Raw genomic sequence first — 20,837 nt, 5'->3', positions numbered from 1 at the left:
GAACTGCTCCATTTCTATTTTGTTTCTAACTTCCCTTTCAAGAACAGTGATCTCTGAAAAGGAAACATCTGGCACAGTAAAGAGAATGGAAACCCAAGACAGGTAAAGAGCGAGTCAGAGATCACCTTGTCACTGCAAGTAAATTCTGTTGTCCAGATGGAGACAATTTATCCGCCAGGAACTACGTGTTCCTTATCCATGTAATTGTATACCCACTACTGGTCATCTTTAAGGGATTTCAGAGAAGAGGTGATAGAAAACTAAGAAAGGAACAGATGTTATTTTGATATTTGAAGAGAGCATACAGATGTATTTTGGAAACCATCAACTGGTGAGTTTGACTCACATTACCCCAAGCAATTAGAAGGGAAATGGTAGGAAATCTCCCGGCGGTCCAGTGGTTAGGACTCAGTGCTCTCACTGCAGGGGGCCCAGATTCAATTCGTGTTCCAGGAACTAAGATCCCACAGGCCATGAGGTGCGGCAAAAAAAAAAAAAAAAAAAGGGAAACGGTAATAGAAGGTGCATTGTTTGCTGGAAACAAGACATGTACAGTTAACCTCCTTTCTTGTTTTGGAGGAAAGCAGATGTGTAGGAATATAAGCCCAGGCCCTGCAGGCAGAAGTCCTGGCTCTGAATCATCATTTTGTCACAATTAACTGAATGAGTGTGGTTATGTCACATAATCTCTCAGAACTTCAGTTTCTTCCTATGTACATAATTACTCTCTTGGAATCATATGGGCCCATAGAGGTCAACCGTAGGCTGGTCCGAAAGGAAGCACAGCTCAGAATGCAAAAAAGAAATAAAAATTGCATTCTTATTTTCCTTTTTTCTTCAAATACATAAAAGGGGATCCAATTCAGAACCCTCAGCCATGCTGTTCATATCCCGTTTACTCTGCTCAGTTTTTTGTCCCTCAGCCGCTCCAGAGACTCAGACTTGACAGGTGCTGAGAGAGCTCTCTCCCTTACGCCTAGACCACGTGGATTTTCTCCCCCTTTTCAACGCTGCCTCTCCTCACCTACTCACTCAGACCTCTATTCTTTATTATTTCTGGCTGACAACCAATTTCTCCAAGTCTTTCCCTTCCGAAGCCTTTCAGATCTATCTCCCTCTGTTAATTCTCTGTCACTCTCTGACTCTGATGTACGAAGAGCCCAGGACCGGTCTGGCTGAGACAGCCCTCCTTAGGAGACAGATGGGGTAGGGGACACATGGGGGATTGGGGAAAGCCATTAGGGCAGCCTGGCGGAGGGAGAGGGTCAGTGATCAATTTCACTCTTTCAGTGAGTTTTTAGTATATGCCAGGCAGGTGCTTGGTGCTGGCGATAGAGCAGGGGGGCAACAGACGAAAGCTCTGCCCTCTTGGGCAGATACGTAGCGATAAGTAGTTTGCAAAAACAGAAGGTCGATGCTAGAAATCAGAGTAGGGGAAGTCACTTGGAGGGGCTGACATTTGAGTTAAGACCTGAAGGACAAGAAATAATGTTCCAGGCAGAGGGGACAGCAAGTGACCAGACCCTGAGCTTGGCGTGTTTGAGAAGCGGAAAGAGTGGAGCATGCGGAGGGAGGGGGAGATTTCTCGGAGCGATCTGGTAAGTCAGGTCACATTGTAGGACACAGGCTGTGGTGACAGTTTTGAGTTTTATCCTAATAAGTGAAATCACTGAAGGGCTCGAGCGAGAGAATGACAAAATATGATTTACACCTTTGAAAGCTTCCTCTGGCGGCTGCATAGGGAGTGCATGGCCGTGGGGCGAGGTGGAAGCCCAAGGACCATTCAGGGAGACCCTGGCTCCAGTCCAGACAAGAGAAGGTGTGCCTGGAACCTGAGTGATAGGAGTCGAGATAAAGAGAAGTCGATAGATTTGAGGCAGAGCTGCTAAAAGCCTGGATGGGGGAAATGCGCAAAGGGGAGAAAGCAAGGATGTTCCATTTGGGGCATCCACTGAGATGGGGAAGCCTGGAAAGGGAAAAGGAAGTCAAGGGTTATGTTTTGGATATGCTGCATTTGACAAGACTATTAGACGTCCAGGAGGAGCTGTCAGCCAGGCATTTGGAGCATATAAACGAGTCTGGAGCTCAAGGGGGAGGTCAGAGCTGCGCGTATAAATTTGGGTGTCATCACCAGAGAGACGGGATTCAAAGCCAAGAATCGGGATGAGCTCACTTAGCATTAGAAATAGCTGGAGAAGAGGAGATGAACCGGCAGCAGACAGTTCTAGGGCACGCCGGTCTTTGGAGGTTTGCAAGAGAGTCGAAGCAAGCGTAAGGAGACAGGGAGAGTATGATGTCATGAATCCGATAAGAGGAGGGTTTTCAGGACAGAGGGTGTTCAGTTGGGTCACGTGTTGCTGAAAAATCAAGTAAGATGGAAAGAGAGATGTGTCCATTGAATTTGGAGTATGGAAGATGTTTAAAAGCGTGAGGCAAGCAGTTTTAGCCAGATTTGAGTGGTCTGATGAGTGAATAAATTGTTGAGGAAGGGGAAGCAGTGATTTTAGAGAATTCTTTCGAGAATTCTTGCCTCCAAGGGAGGTAGAAAAATGAGTTGGGAGGTGGAGAAAGACCGTGGAGTCAAGGGAGGAGGACCTCTGAATTCTTGGAAGAAGGATCCGCAGGAGGCTCTGGTTACACAAAAGGAAGAGATGGTGGGCCAGTGATTTTCTTAAGAAGGTGCTAAGGGCTGGGGACCCAGAGCCATGGGGGGCTACCGGCTTTTGATGGGAGCAGAGACTTTGTTTCTGTTGTGACTCATGGTAACCTGAAGAAGATGGGCAGTGTTAAGGACTGATCTGTGTCTTCACCAAAATTCATATGCTGAAGCCCTAACCCCTCAATTTGACTGTGTTTGGAGACAGGGTCTCTAGTGGGGTAGTTAAGATTAAATGAGGTCATAAGCTTGGGGCCCTCATCCAGTTGGACAGATGCCCTTATAAAAGGTGGAAGAGATGCCAGAGAGCTCTCTCTGCACGTGTGCACGCAGGAAAAAGTCCACGTGAGGGCACAGTGAGAAGGTGACCATCTGCAAGCCAGGAAGAGAGGTCTCATCAGAGACCAATCCCGGTGGCCCCTTGATTTTTAGCCTCCCGGACCGTGAGAAAAGAAATGCCTGTTGATTAAGCCACCCAGCCTGTGCTGCTGAGTAGACTAATGGAAGCCCAGAAGGCAAGAGGTTTTAGATATAGTGGAAGATGTACGAAGGTGTTGCCCTTTGTGGGTTTCTGTTTCTGCAGTGGAGTATGAGGTAAGGCTATGAGGTGGGAGCGTAGGGGTTAGGGAGTGTGGGAGGTTGGTACAGAGGGAAAAAAGGAAGTAATGCTTTTGAGAGAGGAGAGTGAAGATTATTAGGGAAACATAGTAGACTTGCCAAACTTCAATGCCCACTTGAAGTTTGCAGAGCTGAATTTATTTTCACTTTATCATTTTTTTATTGAGATGAAATTCACATGCCATAAAATAATCACGTAAAACACTTGAAATGTACAATTGAGGGCCTTCTAGTACATTCAAAACGTTGTGCAGCCATCGGCACTGTATAATTTCAGGACGTTTCCATCTGCCTCAGAAGAAAAATCTGTAGCCATTCATCAGTCCCCGTTCCTCCAGTCCTTGCCAGCAGCTAATTTGCATTTTGGTTCCGTGGATTACCTGTTCTGGAGATGCCCTGTCCTTGAAATCATGTAACATGTAGTCTTTTGTGCCTGACTTTTTTTACTTTAGCAAAGTGTTTTCCTCTTTGTTTTCTTTTTCTTTTTTAAATTTTGTGTTGGAGTATATAGTTGATTAACATTGTTGCGTTAGTTTCAGGTGTCCAGCAGAGTATCCATATGTACAGTTCATAGACATATATGTATTCTTTTTCAAATTCTTTTTCCCATTTAGGTTATTGCGGAGTAATGAGCAGAGTTCCAAGTGAAGTCATTCAGCAGAGTTCGGTGATTTTTCTCCAGTATTTGGCTGGTCCAGGGTTGGCCCAGATGGCAGAGAGTTGGGTGCATCCAGGGCTCCACATTTGCCGGGCAAGGGCGACAGAGAGAGAGAGTGTTTTTGAGGGTGGGAGCTGGGGAAGGAGGGAAATGAAGACAGGAGTTGGTGTTGGAGGGAGATCACAATGAGATGAGTCACTGCAGAGAGAAATACTGGAGGAAGTGAGCTGGACAAGTAGAATGTATTAAGTTAACAGCGGTCAATTTGATTTATTATGTGAAACTGGTGGTTAAGACCCTTCCTAGCATTACAGTAGCAAGGTCATGGGAGCAACGTAAATGCCCATCGACAGAGGAATGGTTAAAGAAGATGTGGTACATATATACAATGGAATATTACTCAGCCATAAAAAGGAACGAAATTGGGTCTTTCGTAGAGACGTGCATGGACCTAGAGACTGTCATACAGAGTAAAGTAAGTCAGAAAGAGACAAACAAATACCGTATATTAACGCATATATGTGGAACCTAGAAAATGATACAGATGGACCGGTTTGCAGGGCAGAAATAGAGACACAGACATAGAGAACAAACGTATGGACACCAAGGGAGGAAAGCGGCGGGGGGTGGTGGTGGTGGTGTGATGAACTGGAAGGTTGGGATTGACATGTATACACTGATGTGTATTAAATGGATGACTAGGGCTTCCCTGGTGGCGCAGTGGTTGAGAGTCCGCCTGCTGATGCAGGGAACACGGGTTCCCAGTCTGGGGAGATCCCACGTGCCGTGGAGCGGTTGGGCCCGTGAGCCATGGCCGCTGAACCTGCGCGTCCAGAGCCTCTGCTCCACAACGGGAGAGGCCACAGCAGTGAGAGGCCCGCGTACCGCAGGAAAAAAAAAAAAAGGATGACTAATAAGAACCTGCTGTATAAAAAAATAAAATAAAATTCAAAAATTCAAAAAAAAAAAGGATCCTTCACAGCACTATTCCAAGGATCAAATGTAAATACTTGGTAAGCTGTAAAGTGAATTATTAGGCTGGTAAAGTAATATCATAGATATATCTTGATTTCCTTAAGGTACTCCACTGTAGCTGTCACTCACAAGCTGGATTGATGAGTGACTAATTGCATTGTTGCAAAAACATTTTTGATTCTGCTTGTTTTTAGCTCTGGGCCAACTCCCTTGGCAAAATGGTCAGTACTTCCATCTCAGACAACCCTTAAGTAAGAAGTTTCAGGTGGGACATTGGATAAGTAAGGCTTTTTGGTGTTTTCCAGAAGCCAGAAATGACTAGATGGAAAAGATATCAAAGAATCATAATATTAATTTCAGGAATCTTAAGTGAAAAGTTGCAGGAACTCCGAAGGAATACATGCAGACAGTACCTTTTATACTTAGAATTGCTCAGGCAGAATGAGAATGTGATAGGACTTGTAAATTGCAAATTACATTCAGTTGTAGGTAATAAAGAGATTTAAGAAGTTGAGAAAATACGTATTATTACTGGGAAAGAAATAGAAGAGTTGAAAAAAATGATAATAAGTAGTTGGATCAGATGGACGCATTCGTTGTCTAGGGAAAACCCCACAGCTTTAAGAAAACTAATCATTCTGAATATTGTATTTCTTGAATTAACAAATGTACTCATGTTTGGATAGAATTGAAAAAAGAATGTGAGATAATAAAATGCTAGCACTGTGTGTGCATGTGTCTCAGCTTTTACTGGAGTCTCTTAATCAGGCAGACCTCCTTTTATTGCACTTCACAGATACTGCATTTATTACAAATCAAGGGTTTGTGGCAACTCTGCGTCCAGCAGGTCTGTTAGCGCCATTTTCCCAACAGCATCCACTGATCACTTCATGTCTCTGTGTCACATTTTGGTAATTCTCGCAATATTTCAAACTTTTTTCCCTAATGTTATATCTGTTATGGTGATCTGTGGTCAGTGATCTTTGCTGTTACTACTGGGACTCGCTAAAGGCTCAGATGATGGTTAGCAGTTTTTCGCAATAAAGTATTTTTTAGGTAAGGTGTGTACATTGCCTTTTTAGACATAATGCTGTTGCACACTTAACGGACTACAGTATAGTGTCAGCATAACGTTTATATGCGCTGGGAAGCCAAAAAATTCGTGTGACTTGCTTTATTGCGATATTCGCTTTATTCGGTGGTCTGAAACCAAACCCACAATGTCTCCGACGTGCGCCTGTATTCATATGCACCTAATTCCTGTAAAATTCTTGTAATGTTCCCAAAAGGTCTGTGTATCAGAAAAATGCAGGTTCAGACCAAAGGAGGATACCTCGACGCAGCTGTTTTGATGTCACAGTGCTTGGATTTCCTAGGCTCAAATTAAGGATTCACAGCAAATTGGTCTTCACTCAGGGTCATCCCTGTGCGTGATTTTCTTAGGTCACACCTTAGCCCCCCACGTGGCCTGACAGTTATGCGAGAACGGGGGGTTGCATGGTGTGGCTTGAAGAGCCCATTTCTCTCCAAAACTTGGGGCCTGCTTCAGATGCCGAATCCCTATCTTAGGGCCTCTGCCTGGGTGACTCACCCTCTCTGAATCCCAGTTTTGAGTGCCTGGGGCTGGCTTGGCCAGTGGTCAGTCCGTGGGGTGTGGGTGAGGCTCTGAGCGGCCGGAGCGGGGCCTGGGAGAGGGCAAGTGTTGTCCAGGGCAACAGAAGCCAAATCTCGGTGATGTGAGGGCGCTCACAGTGATTGCGCACCACGTCCAGGAGAGATCCCCGAGGTGAAAACAGGGAAAGGCAAATCTATCCAGTGGGAATCGGGTGGGAAGTTGAGAACTGGGTAGCTGTATGTACCCCCAGGGGAGTAAGAGGGGCCAGAGCACCTCCAGAGGCTCAGTGATTCAGTCCTCAGTCCAGACCAGAAGGGGGCTGTCTTTGCCACCAGGGTTGGGTGATGAGGGCAGAAAAACATTCCTTAAAGACTTCTTAAATTTTTTTTTAATTGAAGTTGATTTACAATGTTGTGTTAATTACTCCTGTACAGCGAAGTGGTTCAATTATACACATATGTACATTCTTTTTTTTAAAATACTCTTTTGCCTTATGGTGTATCACAGGATACTGAATATAGTTCTCTGTGCTCTACAGTAGGACCTTGTTGTTTATCCATCCTATAGATACTCGCTTACATCTGCTGACCCCATCCTCCCACTCCATCCCTCCCTGATTAAAGATTTTTTTTTTTAACACAGGTATGTTCATTGTGAAGTGTGGTCCATTAAAAACTCATGAGAACTCATTACTGTGTATGATCCTACTCCCAAACTCTAGTTTTCCAGATGAGTAGCAGATGGGACTAGGAGTTAGCCGAAGAGCGAGAAGGACCATCCTCCAGGGGGAAGGTGTGTAAGGGGGACATGAGACATGCAGGAAAGAGGCCCTGTGACGAACAGAGGCACAGGGCGTGAGCCCTGCTAAGTGGCAGAAAATCCAGAACCAGACCCAGTAGCTCTGACTTAACAGGATTCGGATTATTCCAAATCTCCGTAAAATAACATCAGGACATTTTATCAGCTGGGAAATTGTGAATATGCAGATATGAGATTAATACACCATAATGTAATCAAGAGTTCAGTGTTGTTGAGTATTGCTCCTGAGTTTCGTGAAATGAGACTTGATCGACTACACTGCTCAGAACCCAACACCTCATTGGAGTAATCGTATTTCCTCTTTTCAAGGATTGTTACATTGTGCTGTTTCCTTGTTGAATTTCATCTGTGATTACATTGCTCCAGTTTGAGGTGGATCGGTCTCCAAGGACACTGTCATAACCCTTCCTAATCATGATTTCCCTAAGCACAGTACATTTGGTGAGCCAGCTCTCTGACACTTTCATTCATTATTAATGAGAGCATTTTGACATCATTTTAACTGCAGTAAAATCTCAATTAAAGAGAATGAACAGAGACCGGGTTCTTCTGGTTAATTAAATCTTATAATTATCTGGGGGTTAATCAGAAGATCCTTTTGGTTCTAATTCTTCCTGTTGACTTTTATTTTCCTAGAATTTTATTTTACTTTTCAGTCTGATCAGCTCTAGAATCTCTTTTTCCCTGGATAAGTTATCATCTTCAAGTACCTCAGGCTCCTTGATCATTTATTCATTCATCCATTTGCTCAAATTTATTAGGGAGCTACTAATAGGTAAGGAAGACGAAATCACGTCAAAGGCAGACATAGAAATGTGTCACAGGGAATCAAGGGAAAATTCTGGAGGTTGCTTTTTGAACAAATTCTAGTTTATAATTTTTTTTTATGAGAACAAAGGGAGCTTTAGAAGATCAAATAAAAAGTATAAATAGTGAGTCAGACAGCACATGAAGTGGAGATTCCAACATTCGTTTTTTGCTTATGTTGCTTTTAATGGCATTTGAGATTAAAGGTCAAATAGAATTCAACACAGTAACCCTTGTAAAGCTTGATAATCTATAGTTGAAGATTCTAACTATTCATCTCTTCACCCAAAACTTCACTTCTCAACAAGATGTGTCTTTATTGCACTTTTCATGTCTGTTTACCTCAAATCCTAACCAGCAAAATGGGTACTTAAATTTTTTTATTTTTAAATTAATTTTTATTGGAGTGTTGTTGCTTTACAGTGTTGTGTTAGTTTCTGCTGTACAGCAAAGTGAATCAGCTAAATGTATACATATATCCCGTCTTTTTTGGATTTGCTTCCCATTTAGGTCACAGAGCATTGAGTAGAGTTCCCTGTGCTATACAGTAGGTTCTCATTAGTTATCTGTTTTATACATAGTAGTGTATAAATGTCAATACCAATCTCCCAATTCATCCCACCCCCTCCTTCCCCCCTTGGTATCCATAAGTTTGTTCTCTACATCTGTGTCTCTATTTCTGCTTTGCAAATAAGTTCATCTGTACTATGTTTCACATATAAGCATTAATGTACAATATTTTTCTCTTTCTGACTTACTTCACTCTGTATGACAGTCTCTAGGTCTATCCACATCTCTGCAAATGGAACTATTTTGTTCCTTTTTATGGCTAAATAATATTCCATTGTATCTATGTACTACATCTTCTTTATCCATTCCTCTGCTGATGGACACTTCGGTTGCTTCCATGTCCTGGCTATGGTAAATAGTGTTGCAGTGAACATTGGGGTGCATGTATCTTTTTGAATTATGGTTTTCTCTGGGTGTATGCCCAGGAGTGGGATTGCTGGGTCATACGGTAGTTCTATTTTTAGTTTTTTAAGGAACCTCCACACTGTTCTCCATAGTGGCTGCGCCAATTTACATTCCCACCAACAGTGCAGGAGGGTCCCTTAGTTTACAGTTTTTTCATCATTGCCTTACACAACATGGGTCACAGAAAAAAATCTTTATTGACAGCCAGATTCCAGTGAGCTTTCTGTTGACTGAATGAAGTAGTTCCCCTCTTTACATTTCAGAATTTCAAATATCATCATTATTCTGTGATAGGACCTTCTGCCTCACTTCACATTTATAAAATTGCCGCAGTGAGATGACATTCCACTTGCTATTTTATTTTATTATGACACGCTCTTCTCATAATTTTATTTCATATTTCAGGTGCGGCCAAATGTTTGGACATGATTTCTGAAAGATTTTCTGCACTGATTTTCATTCTGATGACACTAACCTGAATTCCACAACTAAGCCCAGACAGCCTTTGTAAGATCCACCAGTTTTGATTAGATCAGTAAATTAAGATTTTGCTCGCCGACCAGGTGTGTTCAGCAACCAGCCTTTGGGGTATTTCTGTCTTGACAGCGTATATTTCCCTGGGGCCTCCGCACTGACTGGGCAGCTTCTCCATACTGGAGTCCAGTCTTGGCATCAGTTTTCATTGCTTCAGATTTCCCTTGCTCTGCTGATCGGAAACCATCGTACCACCCTATTAAACTTTGTTCATTTTGTTAAAGAAGATTCCATTCAGTTTTCTACACGAGGTCCCCAGCGTTTGACCCTGATGTTATCAAACCAAACTTGGGTCTCCTCGCCCGCCACTCAGCAAAGCCAATCCGCTGAGACCAGGTTGTGGTGGAGGAAAATACGGCGTTTATTGCAGGGCCCAGCAAGGAGAACGGACAGATAATGCTCAAAAGACCTGAACCCCCTGATGGCTTTCAGGGAATAGTTTTCAAAGGCAACATTTGGGGGAGGGCTGCAGGGTGCGTGACTCTCTTCTGATTGGTTGGTGGTGAGGTAACAGGGTGATGTTTCCAAAATCTCAGTCATCGACCTTCTGGCTCTAGCCAGTCTGGGGTCTAGTGTTTGTGGTCAGTATGTAGTCACCATCCTCCACCTGGGTGGGGGAGAGGTTCCTGAAGAAGCCCACAAAGATATGCGTCAGATATGCATATCCCTTGAGGAGGAATTAGGACTCTGTTTTATCACTGAACTCTGGTCATGACTTTTCTTGTTAAACTGCTCTTCCTTTGTTTCTGCGTTCGCTCACTTTCCTAATTAGTGCCTGCTTGTGCCTGCTCTTTGGAACTCAGGGAAGACCTAGGAGACTAAAGCCTTTTTCTACAAACTAGTAATGGGGAGGAGGGGCAAGGAAGGGCTTTTGTACCCAGGAGGGCCCTGCAGGGTCCTGCTCGGTTTCACTAATGCTTTCCTGAAAATGAGTATGAAATATGAATATATTAAAATGAGCTATGAACTTACAGGTTATAAGAGGGTCTTTGCTCTTTGATGACTAAACGTATAACAGTGGTTATGGTTCTAATATTTAAGTATTTTTAAATTATCAAGTGCTGTCTCACACAGCACCAGAGAGTCAGTACGGAATGTAAATAAAAGTTATTTTCTCATTAAAGGTCTTATCTCAGAATTCACTTCTCCAAGTTTTATTGAAGAGATATTTAGTTGCCAGAGGAATTTCCTCATTTGTTTTTTGGTTGGGACAAAGAACTTCATGACCGCGGTTGCATAGCTGATAGGGACACTTAAGTGTGGATTTTACGGACATTTTAGAGATGTTTCCAACACATGTCCATTGGCCTTTTTTCAGAAGACATTGCATCCTCCAACTACATCCAGTTTGCTTGAATAATGCCCGTTGGAGCGGTGTGTTTGACGGGCTGGTTAAGCCTGAGTGAAGGTGTTAGGGATGGTGGGTGTGTGTTCTCTGTTGCAGAGCTCCCAGGAGGATGAACACTGGGTCTGACTCAGGAAAGCAATTATGTTAAATATTCTCAGTACCGTACATCTCCTCTTACAATATTTCCTTGGTTGAGCTCTTCATCTGAAAAAGAAAAAAAAAAACCTCTTCTTTAGTGACATGGTAACTTAGCTCATTTTACTCTTGTAATTCTGTCAAGTGTTTCATTGGTTTCTCCCCACTCATGCTTCTGGCCATAGGACAGGCCCACATTTCTTGAAAGTCTTACTCTAGACTATTATGAAAAATCTATCAGAGCGGATGAACGTGATCCAGGAGGCTTATAATGCTTTGTCAAAGCGTGATCCTCAGTCCGGCAGGATTGGCGTCACCTGGGAGCCGGTTAGAAATGCAGACTCTCAGGCCCCATCCCAGAGCTGCATTTTAGTAAATTTCCCGGGTGATTCATGGGCACATTGCAGTTTGAGAAGCCCTGCTTCGAGAGGCATCCCGTGATCTTGACGGCCGCCTTGAGCACTCCTGCTGAGCGCTGCCTAGGTGGCTCTCTGTTCCAGTCACTGCTGAGCATTCTTTATGCATTCTCAGTTACAAACTTTGCATCAGATCCGTCAAAGAGATAGTATCACCCCCGTTCTGCACACAGAGCTGAAAGCACAGAGGGGCTAAATAATTTTTAAGGGGCTAAGCATCGAGTGTGTAGCAGAGTAGGCATCTGAACTGTGATGTCTGCCACCAAAGTTTGTCCTCTCTATCAGGTAGTGTTTATTCAATCTGCAGATGCTTCCAACACGCTCATTCAGAGTGTTAAAAGATAATTTTAATAAAAAGGTAAAATCGTGGCTCTCATACAGATATGAAAATGAACACTTTTAAAAATTTTATTTAACTCATCAGTGAGGAAGCTGGTATGGGGTGAGAGCCAGTTCAAAGGAACAGACGCATTTGTAGGTCAGCAATATTGAGATGAACAGGGCAAGGGAGGCAAAACAGATTTTCCCACTGTGGGGAAGGGTTGTCTCTCCACTGGACATAACGCATTTGCATGCCTGTAGACAAGGATCGTTTTATGTTGCTATCACTTAACTTCAATACATAGAATTGCAAAATAGCTCTGTTAAAGGACAGGCAGCAAGGCAGATTTTATTCAGTACTACTGAAATGGGTGTAGGGACCCCTGCAGTGGAGTTTTGCTGTAGGGGAGAGAGATGGGACTCAACTCTGAATCCAACAAGGAAATGTGGGAATTTATAGCCAAGGAGCAGGTGGGGGTCAGTGGAGGGAACGTCAAGGGGTAAGGGATGATTCTCGCCAAACCAGCCTGCTAGGAATCTTGCCAAAGGCAGACCAGGGTGATTGGATATCGCCTGGAGGATGGTGGAGGTTGAGGAATTTGGTCAGATAGCAAGGGTGGTCACACCTGGAGGATGGGGGATTCTGGATGAGCTGACTTGGCAGGGTTCTTGTTAAAACTGGTCTCTTAAGGACATGCCCACAAATGGGTCCTAGTTGAAAAAGACCTCAGAGGAACTTGACTAGAGTTTGGTCAAGGAGAGACCATTTGTCAGTTCCTGTAGACTCAGAATCAGGTAACCCGGAGTGGCGAGTGCTGTAGACAATGAATAGCTCTCCACTGAAGAACAAATTTTTCCCTGTAAGGGGAGGTAGAAGAGCACAGTGCCTAAGAACACAGACATGTAGTGGTCTGGGTTCAAAACTCTACTCCAGTTCTAACAGAGTGACTTTACGTATGTTCTTTAATCTTCCAGTGTCTTATTGCTCTCATCTGTAAAATGGGCACAGTCCCTACCTTGTATATTCATTGTGAGGAGTAGATGACACGTGAATAAAGTTGACGACAATACATAGAGTTGCTGTTATCATCTTCATGTCTAACCAGGAAAGCATATCAGAATTTTTGCATCAAGGAATGTGGATCTTAGTATCAAAAATATACTCAGTTTATCCAGGGTTTGCAAATTCAAAGCACGTTAAAGAAAGGTCAGAATAATCTTGGCTGTATCAAGTAAGAAAATATTGTTGGAGGTGGGTTTTAAAAGACTTGGAAACACTGTACTGAGAGCAGTTCCATCCTGTCTACACTTTTGAGTTGATCTCAAGGCCCCGAGGATCTCACACTTCAGGACCAGTGAAAAGAGGCACGGCTGGTCCAGTGCTGGTCACTTGTTTTCTTCCGTTTGTTCTCAGTCTGCTCCTATTTTATTTTACCTCTCCTTTGACCCTCCTCTTGCCCATCTGGACTTGAAGTTTCAGTTAGCCTCCATATCAGACTTGTCCTTCTGGTAACCCTTACTTCAACCTGCTTAGGTAAGGCGGTGCTCTCTGTGTGCCTCGGAGGACTTCTACCTAAACCAGGTCCACCTGTTCCCCTTGGGCAAGCTGTGGAGTGGAGGAGCCTGCAAGTTACATGGAGTGAAAGTCTTTTAGGTTCAGTACTCTTGATCCTTCCTTTAACTCGATGGTGGTGGCAGTGATACTGTTAATGGTTTAGGGGAGATTGTGTGCTTCAGTGGGCACGCTGGCATCGTTCAGATCACACACCTCGCGTTAGCTGATGCCGATCGCCTGGGAACAATTTTGCAGCTCTGCAAGCTGTAGTTAGCTCAGAGCCACACAAACGAATTCTTATCTCGAAATATGCAAATTACATCCTATCTGGTAGCAGTCCAATGGACTTCCTTCTATTTGCACATTCGTTTCAGTACTTCTGATCTATAAGTCTGTGTGTTCTGTGGCTTCTGCTTTGAACTGGTTCCCTCATGGGGAATAAACGAAAATCTTTAATGCATGTTCATGTCACATCTGTATGGTATTGATGATTGTCCATTTTTGAAAACTATCTTTCCACAGTGGTGGAGGGACCAGAATACCTTAGGGTAACTGATTTAGTAAGAGAGTTAGTTAATTAATCGTTGTCAAGGGTAACCAAAGACAGGTAAAAGTCAAAGTGAAAAACCAAGTTAGCAGGGATTACTTGTAGAAATTTCTGCAAGTTAAGGTGGCTGCAGTGTTCATGTATAAGGAAGTGAAATTCTAATGTAGCCATTTTCATAGCAGTTCTTAATATTTTGAATTAAGTGATGTCCACCAAAACACAGATTCATGGTTTCTTGAAAGTAACGTGATGGTGGGAATCCACCAAGCCAGCATCCATTCTGCAGACTCAGTATGGTAAGCGTGTGCTTGTCTGTCCTCTGCACCACACTCTTTGCTCCAAGGCGACAGGGACACGGTCTTGTCCCCGTCCTTTCTGCAGTAGCCATAGTTCTCTGTGGCACAGATGCCTGGTGAGTGACTGAACAAAGAGGTTGGCCAGGGTCTTCCCCTCATCTCTGTAGACACCAAGACTTGATTTCATCGGTTCTTGGGTCTGATTTCAAAGGCAGACTTGTGTTCACCACACGCGTAAGCCAGAATATTAATTTGTCCGTTGAAAAGAGTAATCAGACTCTCCCGGTAGGCTGGGATGCTTGCCTTTCTCCCTCGGGGAGCTTGCATCACGGGGTGCACATGATAGTCAGGTGTTTGCTTGATGACCTTGAAGTGAGCACAGCTGGCCCCTGCCCCCTCTGTCCTAGAGCTGGCAGGCCAGCTGTCACACCAGCGGACCGGGGGGTTTCTGCCGATGGTCAGGACGCACTCCTGTCTCATCAGCGTCTCTTCCCAGGAACGGGGAAGGAGTGTGCAAGGTACGTAGATAGAACGATTCCTATTCTTTGGGCTTCCCATTTTTAGGCTGTGTTCCCCATGTGTTAAGAAATTCTTTCTTCAGAGAGAGAAAGTTGATTCGGTTTTAAGCTTTTCATTTAGATTCACAACTCAGTTTGTGCCCCCTTTCTGGCCACTGTAAATAGAATTTGGATGTCTCAAGAACTTGGGACTTCCCTGGTGGTCCAGTGGTTAAGAATCCGCCTTCCGATGCAGCGGACATGGGTTCAATCCCTGGTCGGGGAACTGAGATACCACCTGCCACAGGGCTACTGAGCCCGTGAGCCACAACTAGAGGGAAGCCCATGCGCCACAACAAAGAGCCCGCGTGCCACAACTAAGACCCAACACAGCCAAAACTAAATTAATTAATTTAAAAAATAATAATTTGGATGTTCTTGGCACTCTTCAGTAACTTACAAGCAAGTTATTCTTTGGGATGTTTTATTTGTCTGGGGACTGAATGCATATTGCATTAATTAAAAGTCTTTAACTCTGTGTTTTAGTGGTCCTTGTGGATACCGACTAAATAATGATGACAGGGCTTCCCTGGTAGCGCAGTGGTTGAGAGTCCACCTGCCGATGCAGGGGACGCGGGTTCGTGCCCCGGTCTGGGAGGATCCCGCATGCCGCGGAGCGGCTGGGCCCGTGAGCCCTGGCCGCTGAGCCTGCGCGTCCGGAGCCTGTGCTCCGCAACAGGAGAGGCCGCGGCAGTAAGAGGCCCGCGTACCGCAAAAAAAATAAAAGATGATGATGACATTACTTTGTAGGGACTGAATCACTTGTTCTGGTTAAGAGATATTCTTTGCATTTTCAGAGCCTTAATTATTATTAGTTTTCAGTACCCATTGTAGTCTCTAAGCTTCTTGCTATATTGTGAAATCTTGCCAGTTGGTTTTCAATTCAAGTCTGACTTATGAAGATAGAATTTCAGATCAGCCACATAGATAACAATGATAGCAGAAATGCTTGTTTTTGTGTATCTTTCCCCTAATCTTATTAAAGATTTTTTTCCCCTGTGACATACTGAAGTGATGAAAACGTGCTTGAAGGCTTGGTTGCCGGTACCAAAAAAATAAATCCTATAATTAAATAATAAAAGCAATCAAAATCCATAATCTAAGACTCGCAAGGAATGGAAAAAGAGGAATTTGTACCACTTAATGGTTAGCAAACAGTCAGTAAAAGATGAGACTGGAATTACGGTCAAGGGCCAGGTCCTGGATGGCTCCGTGTGTCCCTCTGAGGCTGAGGGGGGACACGGAAGGGAAATGACACGATCAAATGTGTTAGCAGGACCACCCACCTGGGGACCATGAGGATGGAGCAGAAGGGAAAGGGCCTAGCGTACTGGACACCATGAATTTATCAAGGCACCAACCCACCTACCTGGGTGATTTTGTTCCCAGCAGTCCTTGGGGGCAGGTATAGGAATGCATTAGGCCAGATGCTGTATTGCTCCATTATGGCAGATTTGCAAGGTGGATGTGACAGAATGTTGAAGGAGCAGGAACTTGGGCATGCTGGTGAGATGCTACCCATGCTACTCATGAGCAGACAAGCAATCTTGTCTAGTGACGGGCAAGCAGAGATTGTGATCTTGTAATGGAGCAATTAAAGAGACGTTGGCAGGGCAGTTGTTAGAGCCATCTCAGCTCTCTGGTCTGGGACGCCTCAAGCACTAACTTGGTTCATCAGGTTCTAGCAGATCTCCAGGAGGATGGCCACCGTCCCTCCATGACTTGTCCTGGGAGGCTGTCTCCACTGTGTATTTGGCAGATGGTATGTGGGGTGATTCTTTTCTCTTCTTTGGCTAATTCTGGTAAGAAGTTCTTTAAAAGGGCTTTCACCAGCAAATTGAAATTAAAAAAAAAAAAAGAGCTATCAGAGTTGATGGAAAGATAATTATTATCTTTATAATAGATAATTATCTATTATCTTATTTTGAACCCATGAGAGTCTGGCCCCAGAGATTTTGGTTCTTAGAGGTTTTTTTTGTCTCCCAGACCCAACTGCTCAGACCGCCAAATTGAGTTAGTTTGTGGGGGGCAGGGGTTCCTCTCCGTTCATATCCTAGACTTCTACCTACAGCAGCTCTGATGTGCTTTCTCTGCTGCTTTCTTTACCATTTCAAGTTCTCCCTGAACATCCAGTCCTTTTGGATGGGCCATTCCAACCTGATCCCCAGTCATCCTTCCTCAGGTTATAAATCAGCCCACACGACTTGTAGCCATCTCATCTTCTGCCAGGTTACTGTGACCCCAGGTCTTTGGATTTCCTACTTTCATCTCTTTGTATTTCTCTCTGTCCCCTTTGCCTTGTCTGAGAGATGTCCCCAAATCAGAAGTTGAGGAGGATTTATTCTAATGTCTTCATCTGTGGTGGATGCCATCTTCTCAAATAGGATCATGACCTCTCTCAACTCAAACCTGGGAAGGTTTCTTCTTTCCCTCTCTCAAGAGCAAGTAACTCCCTTGTGGTTTTCCTCATGAGCTCAGCTCTAAGGAACGTCTAATTCTCACTTATTCCCACAACGGAGACGACTGATGGTCTAGCCCTCTCCCTGGAAGGTCTAATGCCTTCCACTTCTCCACGGGTCCTGGCATCTCTTACGGTGTCAGGTCTTCAGGCATCTTAAAACATGGCGGTTATATTGTTAATTTGTATTTCTGTCACTTTGAATAACAAACATTGTTGAAAACAGCATGAACTAGGAGTCTTGTCTAAGAGGCAGTGAAAGGGGCTATATTGGCCAGATGCCTAATGTAGACAAACATTTGAAGTTTATGGGTTCCACAGGTCAGTGTTTTAGCATTTTCCTAGGAAGATTTTAATGACATTAGATGAAAAGGAAGAAAACTAGGAAGATCCTTTGAATGAAAAGGGGGCAGGAGAGAAAGAGAGAACTCAAGGGGCTCCCCTTTCTGTTCCTTTTACTGTGAAATGACTTCCGTGGGTGGGAGAAGTATTACCATACCATCCCCTATTGTAATAACAACAACTGAGGAAACAACACAGAATGCATTTAGGAGAACAAGAACACAACATTTATTCAGTAACTTTTGTGTATCAGCTGTTTTTATACCCATCCCATGTTATCCCTTGTCTTGGTCCATTCAGGCTGCTAGACCTGGACTGAGTGGCTTATAACTACCAGAAATTAATTTCTCACAGTTCTGAAGGCTAGAGGTCCAAGATCATAGCATGTACGGGTCTGGTGTCTGGAGAGCCCACTTTCCCATAGACAGCCATCCTCTCATTGTAACCTCACAAGGCGGTAGGGGACCAGGAAGCCCTCTTGGGCCGATTTTATAAGGGCACTAATCCCATTCATGATCGCCCCCTCCTCATGACTTCATCACCTCCCAAAGCCCCACCTCCTAATACCATCACCTTGGGGGCGAGGGTTTCAACATATGAATTTTGGGGGGACACAAACATTTAATCTGTAGCATCCCTATAAACTACCTTATTGAGTAAAGATTTAGAAAGGAAACTCTTGGATTTAAAGGCCAAGGTCAGAGAGTGGAGCCCAGATTCAAGGCTGGCCCTGCTGGCTGACACCTAAGGCCCCTTTTGTCCCTCTGGCTTCATTCTTCACTCTCTCACCTCCACTTCCCCACAGGTACCCTCATGTGCTTTCCCATGGGCCTTCTGTGATTTCAGTTGGGCAAAGCTGTTTGGACTTTTTATTAACAAGGATACTCTCCGATTTAAGGAAAGTGCTCTGACACCAAACCCTGGGTGCCTGTTTGTCACAGTTTCACAAATTCAGTCTTGCGAAGCCATCAGAATTCAAAGCACTGCTGGCTCAGTAATTCACTTCATTAACGGTGCTGCCTGAAAAAAATACACAGCAAATTAGAAATAAACAAATCCTTGGAAAGTACGGTAATACATTCAGAAAGCACAGCAGGTGAGGCACGTAGACAGAAGGAGGACGGAAGTGGGGAGGGGGGGACTTCCCTGGTGGCGCAGAGGTTAAGAATCCGCCTGCCAATGCAGGGAACACGGGTTCGAGCCCTGGTCCGGGAAGATCCCACATGCCGCGGAGCAACTAAGCCTGTTCGCCACAACTACCGAGCCTGCGCTCTAGAGCCCACGAGCCATAACTACTGAGCCTACGTGCCACAGCTACTGAAGCCTGCGTGCCTAGAGCCCGTGCTCCACAGCAAGAGAAGCCATGGCAGTGAGAAGCCCACTCACTGCAACGAAGAGTAGCCCCTGCTCGCCGCAACTAGAGAAAACCCGCGCGCAGCAACGAAGACTCAATGCAGCCAAAAAAAAAAAGATAAAGAGGGATTTTGGGAGCCCATATGTATTTTGTGCACTGTCTTTTTAGACAGCACTTCTGGAGGATTAATTATGAATCTCTCTTGTTTATATCTTTATCTTGATACCTCCTGCCACCTCACCTCCCATATCCAACTTATTATGAAGTCCTGGCAGTTTTACCTCCAGAATAGATCTCAAATCTGTCAGCTTCTCTTCCTGCCGATGGGCAAGTGGATGTGGGCTTCTGGTCCATTCTTGGATCCTGATCGCCTCTTTCTCTGGCCACAGAGGATGATTGCCCTTTTCTGACAACCGCTGTGCAGTCAGGTCGGGCATGCAGCTAGTTCTGGCCAGGCTGAAGCATCCGGATACAGAGGAAGACCTTCCAGCACTTTCTTCTCCTGCCACAGCGATTATGGAAGTGGGTTGTTGAAAGGAAGGTGCCCCAAGAGGGCAGTACGCAGTATTCCTAGATCGCAGGGAGCACGGCCGCCCTAGAGAGCTACCCAGTGTCTAGTGGGCATTTCATGAGTAAGAAACAGACCTTTGTGATGCAAAGCAACTGCCGTTGGGGGATGTCTGTGAGCACATCATAGTCTGTTCCATCCTGGCTGGCAAAGCAAGTTGCCGTCCTCTCTCTCCTGGAGCCCTGCAGAAGCCTCCTAACTGTCCCGCCTTTTCTGTAGTCCTGCTTCCTCTCGTTTCATTTCTCAGTCAACTACTTAAAATGCACCTGAGGCCAGGCCCATCCATCACTCCCCGCCCCTAACCTATTGCTCCCTGTGTCCTTAGGGTCCATTCTAAACCTGGTTCACCAGGCCTGTGTGCTCTGGCCCTTACTTACTGCTCCAGACACCCGTTAGCCTTTCAGCCTTGAGCCCCACCGGCCTCCGTTCAGCTCCTCACACATTCTGGGGCCTTTGCACATGCTTTCCCCTCTATCTGGAATGTTCCCCCCTCTTCCCAAAGTAACGCCCTTGGATTACCCTGGGGATCTGCACCCAAATGACACTTTCTCAGAGGCCCCCCGGCCCCCAGGGTGCAGGCAGCTCCCCATGGCACCCACTGCTGTCTTCAGGATCCTGATAACCACAGATCAGAATTCGGTATTCATTCCTGTGGTTGGTTGGTTGATATACATCGTTCTCTTTAACCGGACTGCAGGCTCCACTAGGGAAAGGGACTGTGTGCTGTGTTATCCAGCTCGGTATCCCGAGTCTCCTGTGCGTGGCTCCCAGCACATATTAGATCCTCAGCAGATACCTTCAGGATGATTAAATAGACGCACTACCAGGAAGTTGGAGTTGTGTGCATGTTTTCGAAGTGTAGGGAAAGTGGTGGTTGATATATTTTTGAGCATTTACTGTGGTAGGCGTGGTACCAGGTGCTTTTCATTGTTCCCTCTATCGTGTATATATCATGACAATAGCACTATGGGGTAGGGACTAGAGATGCAGAAACAGAGGCCTCAATCAGTTCAGTAGCACACCTGTCCGCAGGGCTCGTTAGGCAGCCCGACTCCATGACCCATTTCCTTAACTCGCTTGATTTGGTTTTGTTCCAACTCCAGTTCTTCCAAGTTCACAAAACAATAGCAACAGACCCTTATATCACAGCTACTGTAATAATCAAAGGCCAGATTTATCTTGCCTTCTTTTGGGAGAGCATTACAGATGTCCTGTGTCTGCATGCTTCCTAGCTGGAGACATCTTTTAGAAATAAAGCCTGCTTACACACACGATGATTAAAA

The 20,837-nt window shown here is 44.8% G+C and overlaps 1 protein-coding gene across 1 annotated transcript in view; it reads left to right on the top strand.

Annotated features, from left to right (window-relative positions):
* Positions 1-20,837, top strand: part of ST8SIA6 (ST8 alpha-N-acetyl-neuraminide alpha-2,8-sialyltransferase 6) — a 142,597-nt gene that overhangs the window by 56,587 nt on the left and 65,173 nt on the right. The window lies entirely within an intron of this gene.

Source organism: Delphinus delphis, chromosome 2 (genome assembly GCF_949987515.2).
Source record: "Delphinus delphis chromosome 2, mDelDel1.2, whole genome shotgun sequence".
Taxonomy (NCBI): Eukaryota; Metazoa; Chordata; class Mammalia; order Artiodactyla; family Delphinidae; genus Delphinus; species Delphinus delphis.
Note: the sequence above shows the minus strand (reverse complement) of the source record. Positions and strands in the feature narration are given on the sequence as shown.